The 25,168-nt window shown below is 42.9% G+C and overlaps 1 long non-coding RNA gene across 1 annotated transcript in view; it reads right to left on the reverse strand.

Annotated features, from left to right (window-relative positions):
- Positions 1 to 24,922, reverse strand: part of LOC138959987 (uncharacterized) — a 44,822-nt gene extending 19,900 nt beyond the window's left edge. Inside the window, exons 1-2 of the long non-coding RNA XR_011453857.1 lie at positions 24,864 to 24,922; positions 1,448 to 1,596 (exon numbers count right to left, since the gene is read on the reverse strand). This is a non-coding gene — a long non-coding RNA (uncharacterized lncRNA). The remainder of the gene's footprint in view (positions 1 to 1,447; positions 1,597 to 24,863) is intronic.
- Positions 24,923 to 25,168: the final 246 nt, after the last annotated feature.

Below are 25,168 nucleotides of genomic sequence, written 5' to 3' on the forward strand. Positions count from 1 at the left end.
ATGGCGCGGTCAGCTACTGGAATCAAACACGTGCCTTCAAAACTCCGCCCCTGTATTACAATCACTTCACCGACATTTCCCCCAGAACAGGCTTTACATCACAAGCAATTTAAACCACAATAACAAGCAAAAGTTTACCTGTCATGTCGACATTTCTACGACAATTACAACCAATATTTCTTTGTAATGTAGGCTTCTATAGTGCATCAAAACATCAGAGCTATCTGCCTTTATAACTATCTCCTCAGCAATAGCCCTCCTCGCTTGCACAATGCCACATACGACAAACAATGCAGAAAACAGTGGGAATGTTGACATCAATTACACCCTTTACTAGTGAATGCCGACAGATTTTGTTTCGTTTTTACATTTAGTCAGGTTTTGACTAAATGTTTTAACATAGAGGGGGAATCGAGACGAGGGTCGTGGTGTATGTGTGTGTGTGTGTCTGTCTGTCTGTCTGTGCGTGTGTGTGTGTAGAGCGATTCAGACTAAACTACTGGACCGATCTTTATGAAATTTTACATGAGAGTTCCTGGGAATGATATCCCCGGACGTTTTTTTCCGTTTTTTCGATAAATACCTTTGATGACGTCATATCCGGCTTTTTGTAAAAGTTGAGGCGGCACTGTCACACCCTCATTTTTCAATCAAATTGATTAAAATTTTGGCCAAGCAATCTTCGACGAAGGCCGGACTTCGGTATTGCATTTCAGCTTGGTGGCTTAAAAATTAATTAATGACTTTGGTCATTAAAAATCTGAAAATTGTAAAAAAAAAAATAATTTATAAAACGATCCAAATTTACGTTCATCTTATTCTTCATCATTTACTGATTCCAAAAACATAAATATGTCATATTTGGATTAAAAACAAGCTCTGAAAATTAAAAATATAAAAATTAATAATATGATCAAAATTAAATTTTCGAAATCAATTTAAAAACACTTTCATCTTATTCCTTGTCCGTTCCTGATTCCAAAAACATATAGATATTATATGTTTGGATTAAAAACACGCTCGGAAAGTTAAAACGAAGAGAGGTACAGAAAAGCGTGCTATCCTTCTCAGCGCAACTACTACCCCGCTCTTCTTGTCAATTTCACTGCCTTTGCCACGAGCGGTGGACTTACGATACTACGAGTATACGGTCTTGCTGAAAAATTGCATTGCGTTCAGTTTCATTCTGTGAGTTCGACAGCTTGACTAAATGTTGTATTTTCGCCTTACGCGACTTGTTTGTCTTGCTTCAATGGCATCGGATTCGAGCTTCTGGTTTTGTTAATATATGTTCCTGATGTCGTTGATGTTCTAACTGTTTGAGTGTTTGGTTTGCTTGTTTGTGAACTTATTTGTTTGTTTGTATCACTGGTGTTTTTGTTTGTGTTTGTTTATTGGTTGTTGCTGCTGCTGCTGTAATTGTTCTAATAATGGCAGTGGGACTCACATTGTTAGTGTCGTCGTTGTTGGTGGTGGTGGTCTTGGCGGTGGTGGTGGTGTTTACCAATGATTTGGCCTATCTGTTTGGCATCATTGACTCCCCCTCCTCCCCCGTCCCTCCTTCAGTCCTCATTGTGCACGCAGGTCGAAGACAATCTGAAATCAAAAGAACATGGAGAATAGAGTGAAGTGTTTAGCGGTTATTTAACAGGCATCTACTTTTGATGGAAACCTTAAAGGCCCACTCCGCCTTGTGAAAAGACTCCTCCTCATGAAAACACTCCGCCTCGTGAAAAGACTCCGCCTCGTGAAAAGACTCCGCCTCGTGAAAAGACTCCGCCTCGCGAAAACACTCCGCCTCGTGAAAACACTCCGCCTCGTGAAAAGACTCCGCCTCGTGAAAAGACTCCGCCTCGTGTAAAGACTCCGCCTCGCGAAAAGACTCCGCCTCGTGAAAAGACTCCGCCTCGTGAAAACACTCCGCCTCGTGAAAAGACTCCGCCTCGCGAAAAGACTCCGCCTCGTGAAAACACTCCGCCTCGTGAAAACACTCCGCCTCGTGAAAAGACTCCGCCTCGTGAAAAGACTCCGCCTCGTGAAAAGACTCCGCCTCGTGAAAACACTCCGCCTCACCATCTCAGATCTGGCCTGGCTTTAACATTGGATGAGACCATCCCTCCACTTGGTCATTTACCAAAAATGACCAGCGTGGGTGCTCTCTCTCTGCACATTGGTATTTTGATTAAAGAATTAATTAATATCGTAAAAGGCTTTTGCAAACGAATTAATCAAAAATGTCCGACTCATCACAGCAAGCAGTGAGGTTGTTGATCTTTAGTATGTGTGATAGCACGTTAAATAATGTTTTGTTGTCGTAGGATTTTGATTGTACAGCGCTTTGAGCAGGCTAAAAACCCGGGATATATGCGCTACAGAAATATTATTATTTAAGTTATTGAAATCGAGAAAATTCATTATTAAACGAAGCGCATAGCGCTGAGTTCAATAATTATTTTCGAGATTTGCTCTATAAATCCCTTAGTGCACTGGGATTGTTTCAATAACGATATTGTCAGTACTGCCAGAGAAAAAAGAAGATTCAAAACGCACATTTTGCAACGCGCATTTGGATAGGCGTAACTGTGTGGTCAGGTTTGTGTCAGTACTTTTGTGTGGGCTGTCTCAAGTGTGTCGTGCTTTCGTCACACGCAAACTCTTGTTTTAATTTCTGTTGGTAAATTCCAGTGTAGCGTTAAGCTAAAAAGTGATGATCTTTCATAGAGACCTCATTTAAACTCGGAGAAAGGACTATGCTCTTAGTTATTTGTGATTCGAAACCTTCATCGAGCTTCGACAGATTGACTGTGCAGAGTGTTGCCCCTTGAATTGACTCCGGCCAAGGCCACGGTTAGCACATTTTCAAAGTAAATGTGGTATGTTTCTCGTGTTGTATCTTCACTCATCGGGGAGACTGGTACTATATATATGAACCGTACGAATGCTGTGAACCCAACACGTATTATGTCCCCATCGTTTGTTTGTTCACATTTGCCCAACATGTTAATTTGCTGCGGGGTTTATGTCGTCTGCTTGGCGGCTAGGGCAATCGAACCACGGCACTGCACTGCAGTCTCATTTCAAAAACAACAATTGCTCATTTGCACGCATGAGGCAGGCTGGTAATAAGTTTTATACATGGTAAGAACGTTCTTAACCCTACACGTTTTCGATTCCGATTGTTGTTGCCTTGAAATAATAATTCGTAAACCATTCATTTACTGAACTGATGCAGTCGTATTTCAGTGTAGTCAACTATAACAGAGTCGACTTTCTAATGCTGGTCTAGCTGATACGTTATCGGAATAACACTTGTGTTTTCTGTTTGCCGCTGGGAATTTTACACTAACTCATCATTTAGTAATGTGGTTAATAAGCTACATGCCACTAACACGGCATATGAGAAGAATCTTTGCAAGTCAAAACGAGAAGAGACCATTTGTGGAAGAGATACAGCCGCTTCTATTTTTAGATCAGTGGGCACAGGCGCCTGCGATCTGTCAGGAAAAAAACCTTCTGCTTTGAGCCGGAGGAAATGTATGGTTATTTTTTGGTAAAGTGAAGAATATAAGCAACATGTCATTAATTAATTCTGAGGATGATTCTGAGCTAATTCTGAGCTTTGGCAAAGGGCGTAAGAATACTCGAAGAGTGCGCTAACAGATTTAAGCGCATCGCCATTAGCCAATCAACTGGTTCACATCAATCATGTGACACCAGTACTTACTGACAATTATTATTATGTGATGTGATCAGGTGGAGGGATAATCTTATCCCATGAAAAATCCTGACCACATCTGAGACGGCGAGGCGAAGAGTTTTTACGAGGCGGAGTGGGCCTTTAATAATAATAATAGTGGCAAGCTTAAATAGCGCGAACCATGGGGTTAACCCACGCTCTCCGCGCTTTACATCAAACTGAACAATGCAATACATGTTTACAATAAATAGTATCCTAGTTCATACAGTAGTGTAAATGCCATAATGCATTAATTATACAAACAACAACATCCAAAGAAAAACACACACTCACACAAGTTAAAGCTAAGTACATAGTAAGAAAAATAATATGTTAAATCACTATATCATAGCGCGCGCACACACACACACACACACACACACACACACACACACACACACACACACTCACGCACACACAGCGCAGTCGATCACACCCACACACACAAACACAAGCGTGAAGCGATAGTACAGGGTATTGAAAAAGCGGATCAGGGATCTAAATAGATTTTGAAAAGATGGGTCTTTAAAGCTGCTTTGAAAGAAGGGGTTGAGTCAATGTGGCGGATGTCATATGGGAGAGAGTTCCATATTTTAGGGGCTGCATAGGAGAAGGACCTGTGGCCGAAGGCTTTAGTTCTGACATGGGGAATGCGAAGCATCCGAGAATCGCTGGAAGAGCGAAGCTGTCTAGAGGGAATGTATACATTCAACATATCTGATAGATAGACAGGAGCAGTCTGAGAGAAAAAAACTATGACACAGGGTACAGAGTTTGTAGTCAATGCGAGCTTGAATAGGCAACCAGTGGAGGGTGCGGAGAAGTGGTTTAACGTGATCAGACTTCCTGGCTTTGAGAACAAGTCTAGCTGCTGCATTCTGAAGCTTGTCAGTGATGTACAAAGGACATTCAGATAAAAGAGCATTACAGTAGTCCAGTTTAGACAGGGCAAAGGCACACATTAGCGTTCTTGTAGCATCAAGAGTTAGGAATTTGCGAATTGAACTGATACGGCGGATTTTAAGGAATGCCGATCTACATACATTTGTCACATGTTTGTCAAGAGACATGGCATCAGAGACAGTGAAACCCAGATTGCGTGCATAGGCTGAAAAAGTAACGTCACAGTCACCAACTTAACCATGCAGAATGAGAGAAGCACACACTCCCTCTAAGTGTCTTTACAACCTACACTTCTGCAGGAAACTCGAGACTGCATTGATTCAAGTGTTTCAAGGAGGGAAACAATAAGCAAAGCGTGGCCTGGGTGGCAGGGCACAAAAAGCAAAATGTCGGGGGCACAGTAAGAACAGAGTGGCCTAGTTCTCACACAAGTGTTCTTTCGGCGCCGAATTTTCCATTCACAAACCCCCGGGATCCCATATTCTTACCCTCTTTCTCTCCATTGTGGAGCCTAGATATTGAAAAATATACACCCCTATAGTTCACTGGGGAGTCGAGCGCGAGTAGAGTGGTGCAGAGAAGAGAGAAGTATTGAAAGCCACCATCGTTATTAATTTCTGCCGAGGTAAGCAATTTGCACCGACACTTTCAAATCCATCACCCTGTGCCTGTGTATATCACACGCACGTACGTACGCACGCACGCACGCACGGATGCACACACACACACACACACACACACACACACACACACACACACACACACACACTTATAGTTCCCTGCTTAATCGAGCGTAAGCGCGCAAGTGAATTTTGAAGGTTGTACACCCTGCAAGATATGCCTTAGAGAAGTATGGGACTCCGCAATCGTCATTCATTTCTGCTGAGGTAAGCGCTTTGCGTCAACCTTTCAAAACCCATTGGTTTTCCCATGTATGATAAATATAGGCCTACTACTTCTACTTCACCCTCTCCTTTTCCCTCTACTGCGCTTCTTACATGTTGCAAACATGCACACTATATTCAGCGGGAAATTACAGCCATTGCAGGAAGGTTGCTATTAAAAATAATACACCCTGCGGGTTATACGTGATAGAAATATGGAAGGTCATCTTGATCATCAACTCTAGCTAAGGTAGGTTTCTTACTTGTACCTATACTGGAAGGTAAGAATCATAAGGATGCCAAAGCGAGCTGACTAGAATCTGTACACAACGCTATCACACAAAGCTCTGTTTCTCTTCAACATCTGTTAAGAATCATTGGAATATTCAAGACAATTTTACTCAACAGTTCACAAATCCTTTTCATTTAAAGACAAGAACCAACAAAAATGACTTGTGCTTTTGAAATAGATTTTAAAGGGGTAGGGGTGAGGGAGTGGAGTGGGTGTGGGACAATGCCAAGTAACCTCTAGAAAACACCCAGACCAAATCAAGAAGGCAAGAAAGCACAAGAGACATTTTCAATGAAACGTAACGGCGAACACGAATTTCGCTCGCAGCCTGCATTAAAACAACGATAGTACAAGACAACGCGTCTATCTAAGGCAGAACTTTTTTTTTTAAATGTGACTTGATATCTCTCATTCGTCTTCTCCCCTCTGTTACTTCTTTAAACCTACAACAGGATAGATTGCAAGACAGCTTTTCTTATACGATCAAACAACCACCACCCCCACCCCCCAACTTTGTCCGTTGAGTTATTTTTATACAGCAAGCCGGATATACATAAGTCAGTGGCTTTACCACTAGAAATGCTAGAATATATATGGCTACCACAAGTAACCTGAGCCAGTTCCACACTGTCAAGCCACTCGGGGAGGAAACTTCATTGAGAGGCGTGTGTGTGTGTGGCCTTGCGGGGATCATTTCACCTCCAACTGCTAGAGGGCGCAACGGGTCGCAGCGTGAAAGTGCAAGAGTGAACACCACTTGCTGAGAGTTCTTGACGCACGCTGGTGTGTCACTACCTATAGCGAATTAAAAGGTATGTGGCGAAATCCATGCCAGCGGAGACCACCTGTATTTCTGGAGCAACTGAAGCTACGACATGGTCGAAGCCGCTGAACTGACGGAATATTTCAGTGACAACAGGGGCTGAATTGACCACCTGTGCTTGAGTTCGAGTTCAGATAATATTGTATATTTGTCACGATATTTAAATTGAATAAAGTTTTGTTTAAACCAAGTGACACACGTATGCTAACAATCTCTGAAGCTTTAAACTCAAACCAAAACAGATGTTTCATGTATTTGAAATACATGGAGGATATCATGCTAACAGAACCTGCAGAGCGTGAGCCAGTACACAATGCGTATCTAGTTCTGACAATTTCTGAAAGTGAATTCCAATTATCTTGAAATGTCCTGAAAATTGAAGATGGAAAGATCAAAAGATTTGCTTGGAGTTCTCAGCCTTGCACGTCAGTTGTAAGCCATTCAGAAAGCGAGCAGCAGATGTATCAAACCGCCTATGCTTTTTCCGAACATGTAAGAAAACATACAGGTTTCAAAAACAAGTACAACATCTGTCAAACGATATCTACGGAGCGCACGTGCAAAAACACAGTTAACTGGGGCGGATGTGTCGACATCAGTAGAGCTGGGTGTTGTCATCTTCCCAACGCAAATAATGACAATCGGAGACACATCACACGCTCATTATTTTCATACACACTGCTAGCCGCAGCTACAAAGACGACACAATGCATACCAGCTGAGCTTAAAGCTTACATGTTACGGGGGAAATAAAATACAGAACGAAAAAAACGACGCGCTCGTGCATGGAAAACAAGACTCTTAAAGTGAATTTGAACCATTCAGTTAATCTGTATTCCCATTCCTATGACAAATCTGAGGGGCAGATTTCGAGCGGTACACAAACGCCTGAAAAACGCTAGAATCAATAAAGCCAACGGCGAGCAGCGACCAAGACTGCATAACTCTTCAGTAATTTCCTGCATTAGTTCTTACACAGGAGTCATCTCCGTTTCCCCTTCTTACCACTGACCTCTCTGACAAAGACATTCGCTAGATAGTTTTATTATAAGAACCTTTTTTTTTAAATTCCTATTAACTCGATGTTCTTTAACTATGTTTGTAAATTGTTAGAGGATCTTTTAGTAGAAGTGTTTAACTGTCGAAGCTGCTTTTACCTAAGAGACCGACTGTATATTGTGCTGTTGTATTTGTCAGACTTGATTGTACCAAGTCCTTCACATGTTGTAATGCGCTTAGAGCCAAATATTTTTGTTTTTTGTAAGGGATAGGCGCAATATAAATACACTTTATTATATTATTATTATTATTATTATTTTCTGAGCTCCAGGTCACGTTTCTTCGACCAGGCCTGTGAATCAATCTCAGTGCAATAACTCACACCCGTTGTCACTTCTGTCCATCATAAACTCTCAACTCATAATTATTCATACTAAAGACAATCGCTGGCCACTCGGTGTCTGGATGCTGGACCATGTACCGGATATGAGGTCATAGATAAGGACGAATGTGGACTTGCCCAAATGGAAATGTTTTCATTTTCTTCGTCTTGGTTTCTCTCGGGGGAGGGGACGAGATTTGGGCAGGGCAAAAGGTCACAGAGAGAGAGAGGGAGAGAGGGGGGGGGGGGGGTGAAAGAGAGACAGACAGGCTGAGGAAATAGAGAGACTTTTCTGGGCATTATAGTCAGGACTATTCTTGTTATGTCACATCAACTTTCAGATATTGTTTTCTGGATCCAATTTCGCGTGTCAGACTTCGCGAGATGTCTTCGTGGCCGCTTTCAAAATCAACTCATGGGCTGAGCGTGTGAGAGAACTAGCCATAAGTTGCCACGCTTCTTGCCCCAAGGTTAGGTACGCTCAAGACTCAGATGAAACAATATTGCAAAATACAGCATTGCGCATCATTTTCCCGCATAATTCTACTATGAATAAACTGACTCTTTGAGTGTTACGTCCTCTTAGGACCCATTGGTCTATCTTGAATATCTTGGTATCTTGAATAAACTACTGCTTTAGAGACGTGCATGACCCATTGGTCTATCTTGAATATCTTGAATAAACTGCTGCTTTAGAGACGTGCTTGACCCATGGGTCTATCTTGAATATAATTATTGATATATTGAATAAACTACTGCTTTAGAGACGTGGATGGTGTGTTCATGGCTCCGTAATTGGAAACCATGCATTTTCTGGTCATTTGTTTATACCCCCCCCCCTTACCCCCACCCACCCCACCAGGCCTGACATGAAATGTCAGACCTCGGTATGTGTTCACGGCATTCTGTATACAGCAAGACATCTTCAGTGCCCAGTTTATCACGCTGTCACAATAAACTCTTGCGGCTAAGACTTTGTGAGAGAATTCGGAAAGAAAAGACCAACAACCTTGGTCTAGAAGATTTACTGTTATGCACATCGTCAAGAGACACCCGTCCGGCGTTGTCACCTGCAATGACAGTTACATGCGTTGAGTCTCGTTTTCCAAATTAGTCTGGCTGGTGCACCATGAAACGCCCAAAATAATCCGGACAGCTCGTGCACCATAAAACGGTTGCGGTAATCTGTCGGAGGTGCAAGTACGTCAAACAAGTTATTAGAGTGAGAGTGACGAGCTGTGATTAACACGGTTGGACATCTGCTGCTGTTCTGCAGTGGCTCGTAACATTAGCCGTGTGTGTGTATATTTTGCTTATGGCCTCATTTGTTCTGCTTGGGTCAAGCCCAATGAGCAAACTGGTCTGAAGAATATCTCTCTCTCTCTCTCTCTCTCTCTCTCTCTCTCTCTGTCTCTCTCTCTCTCTCTCTCTCTCTCTCTCTCTCTCTCTCTCTCTCACACTCTCTCTGTATGTGTGCGTATGTTGTACGTATGTGTCTGTCTGGAGAACGACCCGAATTGGACAGCGGTGTCCAGAATAGGACAATAATGCCCAGAATAGGACAATGATGTCCAGAATAGGACAATGATGTCCAGAATAGGCCAATAATGCCAAGACTAGTGCAATGATGACCGAATAGGGGACATTATCTGTTCCTGCATAGCAAACTATAAAGCAGAAGCAGAAGCTCTCATGCAGGCCGCCTCCTTGGTTCAGGACTCCGCAGACCCTTGCTACCAAGTTGTCTTCCTCTCGGACGCCCTTTCAGTCCTTCAGGCCCTAGAGAACGACAAACTCCCACAGCTGGCCAAAGCATTACAGCTGGTCAGACAAACCAGAAGAGTTGTCCTCCAGTGGATACCAGCACACTGTGGGATACCAGGAAATGAAAGGGCAGATGAGCTGGCGAAAGAAGGAGCCGTGGAAGACCAACCTGAAAACAGTGTCAGCTTTAGTGAGCAGAAGACAATCATCAAGGCATTGATGAGGCCAAGGACAAACAGAGATGACTACCACACAATGTCCAGAGAGCAGCAAGTCAACCTCATCAGGCTGCGTACTGGCCACAACAGGCTCAATGCTCACATGAACCGAAAGTTCAAGCTGGCGCCATCACCAACCTGTGCCTGCGGTCAAGAAGACCAAACAGCGGAACACATCTTACAGCGATGTCCCTTACTGGATGAGGAACGAAAAGAAGTGTGGCCGTCACCAATTCCCTTGCAGACCAAACTATACGGCAGTCGACAGGAGTTGGAGAAAACGACAACATTTATCACCAGTGCTGGATTGATCGTGTAACCTCTGCGAACGCCAAGAAGAGAAGAAGAAGTTCCTGCATAGCACAGAGGTGTGCACATAAATTCGTCAGTTTCGGAATAAAAGCTGCTGTTCCGTCTTTCCATCGTGTCAACTCATCACAACACTGGTCATTCGTGTCGCAACAACCTCGTGCTTGTCCCTGCATGTAAGTCATTCATGGTTGCTTGCTTGCACTCATGTTGACGCCATTCCATGCAAATGGGTCCATGTCTTGGCCTAATGTTACACGATGGTGTCATACGTCTTGGAGTGACGTTCCTGCATGCGACGGCAACGTCATTATTTTTGTTGAGGATTTCAAGAACGTGCTCGTGCTACCATTTCAAGGAACAGGATGAGGAACATAATTAACACTTGTCTCTAGCACTGTCACTTACACCCAGACACATTAGTCAAATAGCCTATGTGTGAATTATTGTTGACACTGAAGTAAGGAGATGAAAGCAAAGGGTCAGACTATAAAAGGGAAAAAAACATTTAACAAAAATCTTGTTCTGAACCAAAGAAAGTTAGAGAAAAAGCTATGATGCTTCGACGAGATAGGCAGATCAACCAACCCCGCCATACCCCTCCCCTCCCCCTTCCACACACACACATATATACACCCAAATACACGCACGCGAAAATGAGAAACAAAAAAAACAAAACATGGAACATTTTGAGGCCAACCAGCCAACAGAGTTTCTCCAGATGTTTGTTTATGAATGTTACTAAGTGCACGAAACACTGTAATTGTTTTTACAAACAGCGTTTTACCATTTTATTTTACAATTTATCATAATATACTCCCAACAACGGCTTTAAAACACTGACAACATATAATGCCTGCAGACAAATGAGTGCTATTTTCGGACATGACTCATTTCCTGGCTGTGGGAGCCTGTATCTTCGACACGAGTGCACACACAGATATGGAGAGGACAATATTTATCTTGAGATAAATCCTGCACTCATGACATCGTTCTTTCGCACCCAGAAGGCTCGACTGCCATGGAGCGTCAGTTGGCATCCATGCAGTGCGTATGCATGCGTGTGTGTGTGTGTGTGTGTGTGTGTGTGTGTGTGTGTGTGTGTGTGTGTGTGTGTGTGTGTGTGTGTATGTGTGTGTTGTGAGCGTGTGTGTGTGTGTGTGTGTGTGTGTGTGTGTGTGTGTGCGTGTGTGTGAGGGTGCGTGCGTGCGTGTGTGTATGTGACAAATTTCGTGTCTGCACGCGTAGTTGGTAAGACTTCTTCCAGGTCTCATTTTTCGTATTATCCTTTTTCTTTTCTTTCCGTTTTCTCTTCATTCGGTTGCTTTCCGCTAGCTTTTATCAATGGCACATGCATGTATGTTGACAATCCAATATTTCTGATAAGCTGCTTGCAGAGAAGCGTGAACCTTCAGCGTCCAGTGCATGTAGAGATCTTCACACGAACGACATACCAAGGTGGAATCAGTTTTAAGAGCCAAGGAGCCATATATATGATCAATATTTACCCGCTGCTGTCGAGCTGTTCTGATGTTTTGGCTTCCTGATTCTTACAACCCCCACCCATGTTAAGGTGATAGTGAGCGTCCGTAATACTTTTTTTATGATTACAGGATGTTTTTCTGGGATAGCCTACCTATATTTCTTTACGTCAAAGTAGTTCGTCAATGGTACTGAAGACCAAAATATGTTTGTTGGGGGAATGACTTTGTGCAAAATTAGCTGGCATAATATCTAATAATTAAGTTTTTTTCTTCAGAAAGCTAACAATACAGCAATCAAATACAAATACTTGTTGATATGTAACCAAAGTTTGCAGCTTGTCCAAAATATCCCTCACAAAATGACACGAACTGGCCCAAACACAAAGGCCATAAAATACAGCTACAAAACAATATGTGCCATGTCTACCCCAGGGCTAAAGTGAACGAAGCGCAACTGGGTGCCACCCAACTGGGTGGGTACAAGCCGCGGGGTGTGATTGGTTGAAATCACAACGAATCTCAATTCCACAAATTCGGCCGACCCCGTGGTTGAGTACCAACCATTTGGGTGGCACCCAGTTTGGTTTCGTACACCTCAGCCTACGTCTCTATCGCCTTAGGTCCAACATTGCCCTCACTTCACACTGACATAATCGACCGCGTTTGGTTTGTTTGTTTGTATTATGGGTGGCGCCCAGTTTCGCTTCGTGCACCTCATCCCACGTCTCTATCACCTTAGGTCCAACATTCCCCTCAATTCACACTGAAATCCTCGACCGCTTTTTTTCTTCGCCCCAGTCCCCCCCCCCCCCCCCCCTCGCCCAGATACTGTGGTGCAGGGCATCGGTGGCGGAGGAGATAAGATGAGCGAGGACAGTGACGATGGAGCAAGGGCCAGCACTTGCCTGCTGGCACAGTCTTATCGGGTGAAGCCACGCCAAGGGATGACCTGCAAGACGATCTCATCGCATCTGCACGTCCCGGGTCGGGTCCGCGCTGTTTCTTTACAAGTTCAAATCCTTGAATCACTCAGTATAGCCGTGCGGTACAAACATTATTAATCAGGAAAAACATGCAAAGCACACACACACACACACACACACAACACACACACACACACACACACACACACACACACACACACACACACACACACACACACACACACACACACACACACAAAATGCGAGGTCGGATCGGTTGCCGATTCCATTTAAGATATTTTCAGATCTTCGTCTTGGCATTTGTCAAACTAGACATCGAATTGATGTATATGCAACTACTTCTTCCAATCCAAAAATACAACTTGCCTGTCCTTGGTATATTATGGAGAGTGGCCAAGCTAACACAAACAGAGAGAGAGAGAGAGAGAGAGAGAAAGAGAGAGAGAGAGAGAGAGAGAGAGACAGAGAGAGACAGAGAGAGACAGAGAGAGACAGAGAGACAGACAGAGAGAGAGACAGAGAGAGACAGAGACAGAGAGAGAGACAGAGACAGAGACAGACAGACAGAGAGATACAGAGAAAGAGAACGAAAGCGGGATACTGACGAAGAAAACAGTAGACACATCCCTGCTCCATTGGATCCCATCATCAAAAACAACCTTACCCACCAGCCATCCCTCTCCCCAACTCCCCCCCCCCCCTCCACTTCCCCCAATTTCATTTCTTTTCTCCTCCAGCCTCCCACATCATCCCATCATCTCTTTTCCTCTCACACGCAGGCAGAAGACAGACAAAACAACTAAGTACCCGCCCCACTGTCTGCCCACCCCTTTGTCAGCCACCCCGATCAGTCCACCCGTCATTCCAGTCACGTGGTAGCAGACGACCCGCCATCTTTACGAGCCAATCTCGGCAAGCATTGCGGAATAAAAATACAATATAATTCAATAACACCCGGAGCGGTGGAGGAAATTATGACCGTAAACAACGTCAGAGACCTGTCTGAAAAGATTCTGTGATAAATTAAATGAAGTGTAACCGACTGACATCCGAAGTTCACAGTCGAGATAGCCTATAAAGTTCTCTATGTATTTTGATTAATTACCTGCAAAAGTGATCTAATGTGATTAATTTTGCTCTCAACTAGTATTGAGCAAATTCCATTCATGCCAGATTGCTGTCTTTACACGCCTGTCTTACTGACTTACCCGTCAATAATTAAGGGACAATAAAGTAAGAGCAGAGACAGTGTCTCTGGGTAGAGTAAACGCTCCCGCATAAAACTTCTTTTGAGGTGAACTTCCAGGATGGGGTGAAAAGTGGTTTTTTCTTTTTCGTTTACACCTATTTTCACTACTATGCATTTTGTGTTATCTTTAACTAATACCCAACATACTGTGTGTGTGTGTGTGTGTGTGTGTGTGTGTGTGTGTGTGTGTGTGTGTGTGTGTGTGTATGTCTGTGTGTGTCAAGGTAACTAGTCCTTTGGCCTGCCTTGTTTCTATTTTTATGTGGATATTTAATTGTACTCCTCTAAGCTTGTTTGAAGTTGACATGAGCAGCTGTTTGTGAAGTAGAAATGCGAGAGGCGACAAACCTTTTCACTGAAAAGCATGAGTGCATTTTGTCATTCGGGATGTGAGTTGGGTGGTCCCCATAAATATGTCAAATTTTGCACCACATGTAAAACGCCTTTCAGAAATAATGCACAAACTGTGTTATGTGTGACCTGCGTTTGGGGGAGGGGGGAGTGTAGAACTAGAAGTAAGAGTGGGGGCCGTATGTTAGATGCACGATATGCAATGCGCCTGTAGCTTTATGTAGATGTTCCAATCTGTCTGTCTGTTTGCATATCCTGCCCCTTCCCCCCCCCCCCCCCCCCCCCCCCGTTACCCAAGCCACCCCCGAGCACTTGTTCTTCTTTCCAAGGTAAAACATAAGGCAATTAAAACAAGGAACTTAGTCGATAAATATCGACAGGGGGCCGACAAATGGTTTAAATGGGAAATGTGTGTATATGGGTGTGGGTTTGAAACAAACAAACAAACCAACCCATGTGAACCCCGGGCCGCAGGCCTTCGATGTAGTGATTGAAAAAAAAGGATGTTCTCAAATGGTTCAATTCTCATTTGGTCTGATTCTCAAATGGTACCGGTATACTCCCCCCCCCCCCCCTGGCCGCAAGCCTAGGAGTAAAATTTTATAGACACTGACCTTCTTCCCAGGGGTCATTGACCCAGTTTTAGCTATGAGAGGTGGTTCGCTCAGAGGCTGTAGAGTATACTGGGGCGGTCTCTTTGATGTCTTGAGAGGAAACTTGGCCAGGGTAGTACATGCACCAGAACTGGTGGACACCAAGGACAAACATGAAATCGAAGCAGTTTGCTTTCAGAGAGAACGGTCGTCAGCAACTCAAACTTCTCTGTTGTTGTTTTTTTTTTTAAATCTGACTGTCTTTGTGGCCCCCTGACTCCGCCCCCCTCCCTCTGTAAGGACCCCCCTCCACAAGGACCGATTTTTGTCAACATTTTAAAGGTCGCTAGAGAGGGGTTCCACTGTATGACCTAACCGCTACTGGCAGACGGCCTCAATCTTCACGCGCAAAGACGAGATTAATAGGTGCTCGGTTTTGGTATTTTGAATTACATTACATTAAACCTTTGTTGGGTTTCATGGTCATGGCAACAGCCATAATAATATTACATGATGTATAATATCATATTTCAGCATATGTGAATTACATGTCATCATACTAAACTGTCATACATTTTTATTCCTACATTATTGTGATTGATCACAACCAAACCTACTATCATTGGACACATCCAAATGCAAGCGCCTGTTCTTGACAATTTCCCTCTAATCTAAATATAAAATCAGTGCAATTTCCTGGGTCGGGCTTTGCCACAGACACTCACGGTTTGGCCTGTAGGTAAAATGTACAATGTATTTTCTGATTTGTGCACAAAAGCTTTTTTTCTTTTTTCTTTTTTTTAACATAACAATGTTTAATGTCACTGTATGTTTAAAAGACCATGGTCATATTTGTAAAAAAAATGTTAAATTAGAAAATAAATAACATTTTGGTTCATGATTTTTCCTACACCTGTGCTAAAAATAAGAAATAAAAATGTCGGGTATATAAGTCACTCAAATACAGCTAGGTATGAATGGCTCGGTTTGAGTTTGTTGCAGTTGACCCTGCACAATGCGACATATCATGTTTTTGTTGAACAATTTTGACGTCACCCCTCCCATAGGGTGACGTATTTCACAACTTCCTGTGTTACACAAACTCTGTGATGACCAATTTTGACGTCACCCCTCCCATAGGGTGACGGATTTCACAACTTTCTACAGATGAACAATTTTGACGTCACCCCTCCCATAGGGTGACGGATGTCACAACTTCCTGTGTACACAAACTGATGACGTATTTCACAACAAAATGGCGCTGCCCATGGTCAACCTCGAAACTATCCGTATAGAATGGGGGCGTCCTCGCCCCCATAACAAACGAAACGGTTGCAACAGAAAAGCAGGACAAATGTATCCAAGACTACATTCTCAATGTCACAGAAAACATCTCAGTCGAGACTGCAGGTGTCACCATGGACATCCATCAACGTCCATTTTGCCTGGTGTTTTCAACCTCCTCGCCCGCAGATGGATTCCATCTTGGCAGTCGTAATTATAATTAGCCTTTGTCATTTCTTTCCTCCTGTGACAGCCACTTTCCTGCTTCGTCTTTCTTTGTCACAGCTTGCCTTCCTTCCCCGTTCTGAGACGTTCGTTCAGGCCGAGACACGTGCACACACGGACAGACTGGTGATGGACAGGCAGAAGCACAGACAGACGGACGGACGGACCGACAGACAGACAGGCACACGCACGAACACACACACACACGTGAACGCACACACATACGTACGCACGCACGAACATACGTACGCACGCGCACGCACGCACGCACGCGCGCGCACACACACACACACACACGTACACACGCACGCACACACACACACACACACACACACACACACACACACACACACACACACACAGGCATAATTTAAAGGCACATTCCACCCCGTGTCAAGGATCTCAGACGTGGCCAGGCTGTTACACGGGGTAAGCCATCCCTCCACTTGGACACACACCATAACTCAACAGCCTGCTTTTTGTGCACAGTGGAATTTCTTCCCTATGAATTCATTTCTTAAACGGCCACGAGAGAGCAGAAGTGTTTTCACGAAAGGACTGGGCCTATAAATCTCACTTCCACACCATTTTTTGTGTCTCTTCGTATGTTCTTTTTGTCCTCGCACATTGTGTCGTTGATACTGTCATCCAAAAGAAACGAGACAAGTTACACACACTCCCTTTCCCATTTCTTAAACTCTGACCTATTCTCACGTGCTGCAAATAGCAACAGGTGTCAGTGTTTTTCATTAACTGAACTTTAAATGACACCTTTATCTCAACTACAAGGTTGTCGTCAGCAAGACTGAGACTGGTCTTTTTTGCACAGAATCAAATGACGACATTTATAACAAATGACGTCATTATCAAGATTGGTACACAACGTATTATTGTGCATAATTTCTTTGTGATCCGTTGTGTTTTCGTAAAGATACAGTGTATTTAGTCATGTAAGCGAGAGACACTGGCCTAAAAAATGGCGGCAAAAAGCACATTTTCAGAGAAGGATTTTCGATCCTACATCAAAATAAGAACTGCACTTGGTAAAACGGCCGGTGACATACTTGAAGAGCTGAGAACTGTAAGCTCAGGCACAGCACCATCTCGCGCGACAGTTTTTCGGTGGGCAAAGCATTTCTCAACAGGGAAAACGTCTGTGGAAGATGCAAGGGGAAAAGTGAAGAAACCACCTGTAACCGACAATAAAATGGTGTCCCATGTGCAACGGTTAGTTGATGAAGATCCCCGAGTGAGCAGTCATTTTATCGCCGAAACACAGGACATTTCGTCGTCGTCTGTCTTGAGAGTTTTAAAACACAAACTTGGATACACAAAGGTGTGCGCGCGATGGGTACCACATTTCCTCACTGAAGAGAACAAGAGGTGTAGGGTTACGTTTGCCTAACGGCTACTCAAGATATACGACGGATGTGATCAAAAACGCTTGGATGAGATCGTGACTGGAGACGAAACTTGGGTGTACTTCTTTGAGCCAAAAAGAAAAGCTCAAAACAAAGCATGGATAAAAAAAAGTTGCCAATGCCCCTCGGATCGTGCGAAAAAGTCGCTCCGGCAAGAAGGTTTTATACACAATATTTTATAACACAAAGGGCGTCATTTTTCAAAACCACGCGAAAAACGCAGAAGCATCACTGGGGTGTACTACAAGGAAAAAGTTCTTGCTGGCATCGTTCGTTACTACAAGAGAGCCAGACCAACTACAGGATTGAAAGGGATCAAATTACTTCATGATAACGCACCTGCTCACAAATCCAAGGTGGTGAAAGAGTACCTGGAGGAAGAAAACTTTGAAACTTTGCCACATCCTCCCTACTCTCCTGATCTTGCACCCTGTGACTTTTTTTTGTTTCCTCATCTGAAAAGACAATTGGCTGGGCGTCGATTTGACAGTCGATCAGCCCTCGGATCGGCTGTTTTCCAGTGTCTGAACCAGGTGCCAAAAAACGACTTCAAACGGTCATTTCTTGACTGGGTCCAACGACTTAAACTGTGTGTAGCCGCTAAGGGAGAATACTTCGAGGGTTTGAAATAAAAAACAACTGCATCATCTAAAGATTTCCCGGTTTTTGAGACCAGTCTCAGTCTTGGTGACGACAACCTTGTACGTTGATGTGTCCTTGATAACTTAACTCTTCTTCACAGCTTTATAACTCATTGTTTTTGACAGCAGCTTAACCAACGGATGTTCTTTGTCGCAGATATGAATTCTGTTCCACATTCATTCAAGGAACCTGCTGCTTGAAAAACATTTATAAATTAAAAAAGATAGTACGCGATGTTTAACCTTTATGCCGTTGGAAACCTGTTGTTCCGTTAGATAAGTTCATGCTCTTTAAGTACATTAGGCACTTTAAGGAGTTACAACAAATCAACTGTTAAACACAAAATGTGTTCTATCTGTTTGGGATCTACTTTATGCGATGAAAACATCAATGTATAAATCAAGGCTAAACAATTGTGTCCAAATAAAGTGTTGTCAATGAGCTATCAATTGTCATGCTTGTTGAGCATTTTCGAGTGCACTTTAGCGTGAGTGTTTTACTTAATAAGATTCTGTCTGATGCTATTTGATGTTGATGTCTGATGTTGTTGTCATGTTATATATGTACCAAAAAGAAATAAAATCATGTTGAGAAAAAAATGGAAAAAAAAAGATTCTGCCCTGGGGTTTGACATTAAAAAGCGGTTCTGCAAGGGATCTGTGGAAACAGCTCAAAAAAGGTATTTAATGGCCACTCGACAAACATCCTGCTTGTTGCCGCCGACCGTTGACGATTTGCAAGGATTGGGGGAACATTTTCTAGGGTAATAACGCGAAGAGCTGAATACCAGAATAAATACATTCATTTAATTAACTACACCCCCCCCCCCAAAAAAAAAAGAAGTTTTTTATGAACTTCCGACCTCAACGTTTTAGAGATGTACAAGTAGCACTAAGAGTAGAAAGTGAAAAGGGTATTTTTGTTTAATCTGTTGATCTAATCCATTTCATTCAAACTTAACAGTTCTGACATTAAAGGCTGCCATATTCGTAGCGTTCATTAATTAATTCATATTGTTCACATGTGCCAATAATGTTATAAAACTGTACCAAAGGGAATATAATAACGATTGGCTGTAGCTTTCGAACACAGAACAAATTAATTCAGTATTGCAAAGTGGTGTTGATAGTGTCGAATGTAAACAGAACAGTCTCAAACGCCATCTTTGGTTTACGAAACGTCACGAAGTGACGTCAAGGGTCTAAAAATAGCCCAAGTCCTGGAGAACTGTTGCTAAACAATGCAATAAAGAATTAATTATTTCTCGTCATTGGTAAGGACTTCAAACCTAACACTTTGCAGGAAGCTTAATTTATACATCCTCGCAACGATGGGAAAAGCCCTGGAAGTAATTAAACTAATTAAATAGGACTATGTCAGCCTTTAACAATGTGGTCTACTTCGTGTTAGTCCAATTTCACAGGGATGACATTAACGATGTCACAGCGTCTCCGCAACAACCACGTGACCTCAAATCTCGCGATAGTCTCTCATAATACTGCGTGAAGTTCCATGCGCGTTAATTAGACTTGTTTGGCGTGTTGGGGCCTCGTCACAAGTGAAAACTTACACGGCTTCCCACGACTTTGTCATTCTAAAAGATGTTGCTTGTCGGTTCTCTTCACAACAGCCACACGTGTCAGCGTGAACCGAGACAGATAATGAGAGGTGACAGATGTAACGTTAAAAGTTATCTTCTACTCCTCGGATGCTGTACAGTACAGGAAAGGTGGCTTGTAGTGTCTTGTCGACATCAGAGAGGTAACATTTTCAACGAAAGATGTGTCTTTTATTAAGCAGTTCAGAGACATCCTGCTTGCTGCCGCGCGAGCAGAGAAAATGTTTCCCTCTTTATTTTCACTGCGCTGGCTGCAAAATCCCTCACGCGGAGGTGCTTTCAGACAGGCCAGACACAGGTTGTCCCGGAGGTGTAAGGGCATTAGAGTCGCACATGAAACAGAGTAATTTCTATCGCAGAAAAAAAGGACTTTTGCTCACAACGAAAATAATGGCCGGTTAGTTATCAGGCATCATGTACACAATGCACATCGCAAAGTCATTTTAACTACTGACAAAGTCAACTTTTGACAGAAACTAAGCTATTTAGTAAGCTGAAATATTACAAGAAAGACGAACATAATAATGTAAATGATCCAAACAGTGTTCCAACAAAAAGTTCGTGTGAAATTGCTTCAATTGATGTCAGTAGGTCAGTTGTAGTCTCGGCTAATACGGAGTTCAGATGGTCGTCTTACAACACGCGTTTTGTTGATTGTTGTCTTTTATGTTGAGAAGCCAGGAGGTCATACGCGAGACCCCCAACAAGCGTGTAAACTTCTAGTCAGATAGCAACAGACGAATTCCATCCATAACTCTGTCGGGTTTGATGTGAAAGTGTAAATAGTTAATACCCTTGATTTTTACTCGGACAAACATTGGAGGGGCCATTCACTGGCGAGGGGTGTGTCTGACACACGTGGACTGGAGTATGCACGTGTGATTTTATTTGTCCGAGGAAAAGCAAGGGTATTCACTCTTTCACAACCCACACAAATCCGACGGGTGTTATTTCCGAAAATCGTCTATTCCCGAATAATCCTTGAATTGAAGAGTGTTTTCATCTTTTGCCAAACAAACGGCATAACTAGCATCTTAATGCCTCATTTACTCGGCATATCGTGACTTTCATGTTCTTTTAAATGTGAAATTCAATTTTTGTTTCTCTGGGTCACATGACTGGGCGTGCGTGCCTCATCATAAATCTGTCAAACATATACATTTCCTGTTCTACACACATGTTTTCGTGCAGCATCTGACATATAACTTTTCCCATCATGGGTTAGTGTTAATGCGTGTTAATTAATTGCATGCATTAGAATACAACTCGAATAAAGCACAATTATAACTGTCAGCTATGGGGCTTGGACGAGTGTTGTAATTTTTTGTACGTGTGTGTGTGTGTGTGTGTGTGTGTGTGTGTGTGTGTGTGTGTGTGTGTGTGTGTGTGTGTGTGTGTGTGTGTGTGTGTGTGTGCGTGTGTGTGTGTGTGAATGCATTACGTATCAGCAGTGTCTTGACGAAGAAATAATAAAGTGCAACATGTTTTCCTTAACCAAGTAAAGTAATGACCAAAACACTCACACATACATACAAACACACAGACAAACAGACAGAAAAGACTCTCGCTGGCGCGAACACACACACACGCACGCACTCTCTCTCTCTCTCTCTCTCTCTCTCTCTCTCTCTCTCTCTCTCTCTCTCTCTCTCTCTCTCTCTCTCTCTCTCTCTCTCTCTCTCTCTCTCTCTCTCTCTCTCTCTCTCTCCCCATCCTCTTCATGAAAAACAACAAACACACGCTCAACTTACAGTAAAGATCCTAGAGAAGCAAAACAACGACACTTTACGATCCCCCCCCCCCCCCCCCCAAAAAAAAAAACCCACCAAAAACCCCAACCAACTCATTATTAATTCACATCCGTAATAATCTACATCCTGCCGAGACGTCCAAAGAGTAATTTCCCCTGTCCAGTTTACGATGACATGGTCATGTTCAGCTGATGGTAGCCATTAAAAATGTCGTTCTGATCATAGACCACTGATGGAGCGACGGATTCCAGACGACAAAGTCAAGGTCAAGGTCGAACGAAACGAGACCCGATGTCCACAAAGATTCAACACGAGACTTAACAAGATGAGAGGATTTGCGAAGGTCAACAAGATGGACGGGTTTTGGAGAGAAAAATGAAAGCGTTAATCCCCTCATCGGGTATAGCTTGGTGAACGGAATGACTGAACGTCTTTTAAACCTGACTGCTGCCGAGAATAATGAGTAGGGGAAGGGCCCCTAATATGGACCACTTTTTGTTTATTGCTGATAACTAGCTTGTTTTCTTGCGAAGAAGTTTCATTTTGTGGTTGGTAGTCCTTCTCTCTTAGTTTAACCATTAGGCCTAATTAGAGTGAAATAGCTTTGATAGACCTTCAGTAAAAATTAAATTCAGAAAAAATCACAAATGGTCCATATTAGGAGCCTGGGCGCCCAATATGGACCAGTGAAGCGGCCTTCACGAATCACTGTAAAAAGCCCCCTATACTTCAAAATAACATGATACAATTTAATGTGCAAGTCAGACTAATTCAAATATGCTTTAGATTTAGCTGTTTCGGGTTGATGAGAGCATTATTTGAAGCACACCAGGAAACTGAAGAAGCTTATCAAAAACAGAGTGAAAATAAGTGAAATTATCAACTTCCACAAAAAAAAGACTATTTGTTACATTTTTTTTCAAATCTCGAGGGCTAGTTATAGGTTATTTTCAGCAAGCTTCTTAATGAATTAATTAAAATTGCCTTTAGTTTTTATTTTCTTCGATTTGTTGAAGGTGGTCCATATTAGGGGACTCACACATACTTTGAGGTTTTGACTATTATTTTTTGTTTGCAGTAGAAACTCGGGGTACACACTGTTAAAATGTAACAAATACTGTCTTAGCTTTCATATTATAGCCATTTTTGTGTTATGAAAGCTTTGGCTGTGGACAGAAACGAGTCCGTTTTAGGCGGCAAATTTAGAGTGAACGCTGCCAAAAGTGAAAAATAGCGAAAAAGCCTAACGATTTTGAGGTTTGTGTTTCTGCAACTGTTTTGACATGTGCAACTTATCCAAAGAGGGTGAATAAAGCGAATGAAATTGTTTTGAGCGCTCTAGCGCCGTTAGTTTGTCAGAACAGGAGGTGGTCCATATTAGGAGCCGGTCCATATTAGGAGCCTTTCCCCTACCTGCAACAAACCTTCTATTCCGTATCCCTTAAATGCTGCACGTTTGCTTTCCACTGGGATTGGGATAAATAGAGAATATAAAATTAAAATTAAAATGAAATGAAAATAGTATGATGGGAAACAAGACGTCTTTCTACGCGACACTTTTATTCAAAATTTCTCGAAACGAGCTACTAACGCTTTACTATCATTCAGCACATCAAGTTAGAACCCATCTACGCAGATATTGTAACTGAGTGACGTAAAACTTTGCGAGCAGACAAACAAACCAGGCACACGAAAAATATCGCACCAAGACGAAAAAGCTCTTAAACCCTCTGCTTGAAAACCCTGAAGATGATGACCTCTTCTTCTGCAGGTGGCGATTGGGGTAGACTAGGGGTTGGTAAGATTGCGTTTCTGCAAATTAACCCATATCTTGCCAACCTCAACAATAAAAGGGGGAGGGAGGAAGGCTTATTTCTTCAAATTAGCCTCATTCTTGCGTACCTTAGCAATAAAAGAGAGCCTTGGGGGGGGGGGGAGAGAGAGAGAGAGGGGGGGGGGGGGGGGGTGTTGTGAGAGGCTGCTTCCTTCAAATTAGCCTCAATATTGCCAACCTCAACAATAAAAGAAAGCCGGTCGGGAGTAGACAAGTTTCAAAATAGTGTGATGCTATGTAGAGTTTTGAGTTTCTCCACGCCGTCGCGCGGTAACGTGGATGATTCACTGTCACATGGACACGAGCAACCCAATCCCGAATGTGTCGCCTGTGGGACAGTATGCGTGAAGGTGTGCGTGCTCAAGTCGTGTTTTCCTCTTTTCCTCCCGGGCCTTAGGTTGCCCCCGTGTACACAGATTAAATAATCACTTGCTCGGAGACTTACTTTGCAGTGACGTGATTTGTAATGCTTACGGCTTCGCGGACTGTTTGTTCCGTTACAACACAGAGTCACACCGGCACGTTCTGGGTGAGTCTTGGGAAATCTATCCTAAGGGATTCTAGCTTTGTGTCAGTGGAGAATATGAGCACGCACGCACACAGAAACTGAACCCACACGTCAAGGAATCAAACACGTCTCTGAAATGCGTATGGAAAGACTTCGACTATGTTATTTTCAACCAACATGGTCTCTGAAATGCGTATGAAAAGACTTCGACTATGTTATTTTCAACCAACATGGTCTCTGAAATGCGTATGAAAAGACTTCGACTATGTTATTTTGAACCTACATGGTCTGTGAAATGCGTATGGAAAGACTTCGACTATGTTATTTCCAACTAACATCTGTAAGGCCCTTTTCCCTGTGTTTGAGCGGCCTTATCCGTTGAAGCTAATAATGATATCAAGAAAAAGTTACAAAAGAAGATATATACAAAAGTATATTCAAACTTACAAACAGACAAGAAACATTCATAAAAAAATGGACAGACTTAGTAAATAATGTTGGGGAAAACGCATGGCACTAAAATGGAAAGATGACTGGCCGATTGGCCGTGAGACTGAAGCTCCGTGAGTGGTTGAATGGATTGTTGGCCGTTTGTGACTGAAGGAAGAGTTTTCAACTACAACGCTACCCAACCATGTAAGCAACTTACCAGATCCTGTTCGCACAACGTCACGGGGTTGGAACTTCTGCGATGGGCACGACCGATCTGGAGGACAAAAGAGAAAAGAAAAGAACATTAGTTAACATTTCTAAAAAAAAACACCTAAAAAAACCCAATAAAACAAAACAAAACATTAGTTAACATTTGAAACAAAAACGTACATTCCAAATAGTAATACCACATACAACTATGTAAACGGTTCGTTGCCAGAGCTACAGTTGCTCTTCAAGGATATGTCATCGACTGGAACATAACTCGTTCGGTGCCTGCGGATTCGCACAATCAAAGGAACT

Source organism: Littorina saxatilis, linkage group LG2 (assembly GCF_037325665.1).
Source record: "Littorina saxatilis isolate snail1 linkage group LG2, US_GU_Lsax_2.0, whole genome shotgun sequence".
Classification (NCBI taxonomy): domain Eukaryota; kingdom Metazoa; phylum Mollusca; class Gastropoda; order Littorinimorpha; family Littorinidae; genus Littorina; species Littorina saxatilis.